The sequence below is a fragment of the Micrasema longulum genome, unplaced genomic scaffold (genome assembly GCF_059751315.1).
Source record: "Micrasema longulum isolate JH-2025_06_02 unplaced genomic scaffold, ASM5975131v1 h1tg001642l, whole genome shotgun sequence".
Lineage (NCBI taxonomy): Eukaryota > Metazoa > Arthropoda > Insecta > Trichoptera > Brachycentridae > Micrasema > Micrasema longulum.
The window spans coordinates 226,724-230,923 of record NW_028278821.1 but is presented as its reverse complement, the minus strand read 5'-3'; positions in this window follow the sequence as shown (position 1 = coordinate 230,923).

Genomic DNA, 4,200 nt, shown 5'->3' with positions numbered 1-4,200 from the left:
TAAGGGTTTTTTTATGGTTGGTTAGGCCGATTGAAAATGTGTCACAGCGTAAATAAATTCCTACACCTGTCTCCTTTTCTCTCGCCCACTTGAATCCTGTCCGCTTTGACTGCGATTGAAGTGCATGTTCGGTTTGGAGTTTTGCCGCTTAAGCAGAAAAATAAGAAAATCTACAAAAAAGGTCAGTCCATTCACTCCATTTCCTTGTAATCCATTTGCGCTGTGACATTTACAAAATTTAATATACCTACTGTCGAGAACCAGCTCACGCATCGCCAATGGTCAAAACCGGTTTTGCAATAATTTTTTGTATAATCTTGTTTAATTTTCATATAATTAATAATGTTTTAAAATAATGAAAAAAATCAGGTTTATTCCAATAATGGAACAATTAAAAAGTTGTGAAATTATTCAAATTGAATGGATTACAAAATAGAAGATTAATACTGGTCCATCGCAGCGCCCGTTGTCATAATAATTAGGCGAAATTCTTGGTTTACTGGAAGAATGAAATGCATAAGAGATCCTTTTTTCTTTGGACCGACATGACCATGCCCATCCAGATAAAGAAGCGCAAGCTGAGCTATTGGTACAGATGACTGTTTTTTTATATTTATGTCTTCAAAAGGAAAATCCTCGTTATTGCTGTATTTATAAAAAATCGTGAACAGTTCGGATTTTTGGAATTGCAAACATTCATCCTTGCTGTTGTTATTGGAGATTTATTCGTTTGTTATATTCTGCTCCAGATTCTTGGCTGAGTAGAAATGTCTTGCAGTCATATTAATTATTTTTATTGTTTATTAAAGCCCTTCACTCAAGTAGGGAATGCCGAATCAGAATGAAAGATGTTATCACGGATTGGTTTGAGGTCATCACCGGAGTTCCCCAAGGTTGCGTCCTTGCACCGTTCCTTTTTATAAGCCTTATGGACTTTATCCTAAGAAAGTCAGTCCTACTAGATCAAGGAATATCCTTCTCCCCCTCCCAAAAACTCTGCGACCTAGAGTATGCCTACGATGCGGTTATAATTGACGATTCAGTCTGCGGTCTTCTGGTCACCGTAGATAAGCTAAATAGGTACTCCGCATGCATGGGTTTAAAAATAAATATTGCAAAAATCCATGTACTGTGTAATACTTTGTGCCTTGATGCTCAAAATCCCCTGACTCTGTCAAACCAAATCATCGAAAGGGTCGAGAGTTTCAAATACCCGGGAGTATATGTTACAGAAATCGTCAGCTTTAAAAAAGAACTGGGAGTGCGGTTAGGAGTAGCAGGCGCCACATTCAACAATATGAAGGCTGTCTGGAGATCGGATATTTACTAACCAAATGCCGCCTATTAACGCCTGCATAATTCCTATTCACCTCTACGGATGCGAATCGTGGCACCTCACTAGGGCCCAAAACAGCACAATTCTGAGTTTTGAGAATAGGTGTCTCGGAAGAATTTTTTGAGAGATTTGACTTTGTGAGGAATTAAGTACTAAAAGAACGGACGCAGCAAACTCCGGTGACAACTGTCACCAAGCGGAGGCGATACGGTCAGCTAGGCCATATACTGCAGATGCCTCCCGAGCCTTAACCACGCTTGCCTACTTTACAAGGCATCAGGTTCTCGACGTCCTCCTGGACGTCCACCGCTGACTGATCGTCGGCAGTTTATGTCAGAACTTCGGGACAAAAACCTGACTTGGGAGGACACAAAGAAGTTGGCAGCCAATAGAAATGCATGGAGGCTAAAGAGCCACAAAGGTGGATACCATATGCTCCAACTAGGAAGTGGACATGAAATGATGGTCATGAATTATTTTAAAGGAAATTTTCAAAAAGTGAGCATTAGATGGTTAGACCACTCTTGCACTAATGGCCTCAAATATGTACACGTGTATTATATTTGTCCTTACGATTATTGTTAAAGCTTTAGCTTCAATTTGTATGATTTCATATACAATCTTATTTAATTATTATTCTTCATTATTATTATCATGGAAGAAGTTTCTTTAGAGCCATTTTTGTAATATAATACCTGAAGGGCGTTTTACAAAGTAATTTTATGAAAATATATTACAGATTATATATTAAATAATTACAGTCGAACTTGGTTATAGCGGTCAAGGAAACAGCTAGATCTCGGATATAAAGAGGAAACATCAGTTGGCATTTTAGTTTGTGGTTTTCTCCATATATTTATTCACTTTTATAACAAGCTTCTTCTCGGACATACCAAACTAAGAATATTGTCGACAGTTGAGCAAAAACTCTCCAATCATTTTTAAAAAAAATTCGAAATAAGAACTTAAGTAATAAAATCCAAATGGGGGACTAACTTAGTAGTACCCATGCCACTGGGCATTGGGATCGGTTTACGTTTATGACACTATGTAAGTGTCTAAGTACCAGCCTGGTGATTTTGCCGACAGCATTGACAAAGTATCACATATGGTTGAATTGCGAGTAAAAAATGTAAGCTTTGTGAACTTAGTATGTACGGGCTCGGCACCTTATTAAAATTTACAACTTCTTTTGTAGTTCATGAATGACAACATTGCGAAAAAAATGTAGATGTGTGTAAAAAGTTTTCTCTATCTTTAACCATTGTCAACATTGTGAAAAAAAATTATGTTTATTTAACTTTAATTGAAATTTAAAAAGTTGTTTATTTGTAAGCATTTATTATAATTTTCAATATTGACAATATGCAATGGTGATTGGATTTTAAAAACCTTTCTCTGGTATAACGAGTAATGCTTGTAACGAGCAAAATCAGTCAGTCCCGTCTTCCAAGTTCGACTGTATATTAATTTTAAATAAAAATATGAAAAAAAATTGTAAAACAATTTACTTTGTTATCACATGCTACGGATTTATTAATGATTGAGAGAACAAGTGGTTATAAGTTTTTTCCCAAACATTACTTCACTCTCAAAGTTTCGCACTTCTGCTGGGAGAGCATTTCACGCCATAGGGCGTAAATCTGGACATAATAATCCATAGGGCACTAAACACTGAACAATTTGAGTTTATCTCAATTCGTCACACGAAGGCAACAAGACAATGAATGCCATTCTTTGTTAACAATAAAAAAAATATTGTTAAAAAAAACGAAATAGAAAGATCTATGAAATATTATGCATGTATTAAATAATTACTCATTCAAAAGTACATAAATGATCCCTATGCATCCCAATGCATGCAGAATAATATGCCTTATTAGTGTGATTGAAATTTTAGTATTGCTGCACAAAATACATTTATATTGAGTCTTGTTTGTTTTTTGTGTTTATTTTTTTTACCTTTTCTAAAATTGTTTCTGGGTCGATGTTTTCAACTAGGACACTTCCAAGGTATTTAAATTTCTCTACTCCCTCCGTTTAACGTGAAACGCTCTTCTGTGCGGTCCTATCGGCTAAATACCATGAACTTTATTTACTGATGTTCATGTTGAGTCCTAACCTTGCACCTGCATCATTGATTCTATTGATGAGCACTTCCAGGTCATACTATCTGCCAGAGTAACAGTGTCATCGGCATATCTGATGTTTTTCATGTAGACACCATTCACCCCCCATATCTACATTGTGCAGTTGCTCCTTTAAATGCTAAATCGGAGTACAGGTTAAATAACATAGGTGACCAAACTCCACCTTGTTAGACTACACGCTGGATTGGGATACCCTCTGGTGTTCCACTTTCCAGTTTGAGGACAGCTTGTTGGTATCGGTACAAGTAATTCATAATCATCTATACCATGTTCCTAAAGCATTCTCATAAGATCCCCATGTTTTACTCTATCAAATGCTTTTTCGGTCTATGAAACAGCCGAAAACATCCCTCCTTTGGTCTGTAGTAAAATTTTTCCAGTTCCAAAGCCACTTCTAAAACCAAATTGTAATCGTTACATTTTCTTGGGTGTGATGAATATGGATTCAAGCCAGCCTCGGCGAATAATCATGTTAAATAACCTAAGAAGGTAGTCAATGTTATTGCCGTCAATTGATTGAAAAAAGTCAGGTTCGCAGATCTTTCTTTTCTTGCTATCGGAAATAGCATGAAGAATCTCGGACATTAATACATACTGATGGTCCATAATTCAGACTGGGTATGCCAACACCAGGTCTGTTGTCATTGAAGAGTGTACCGATATAGTCTTTCCATGTCCTCATTATATCAGCATCATTCAAAATCAGTTTGTTCA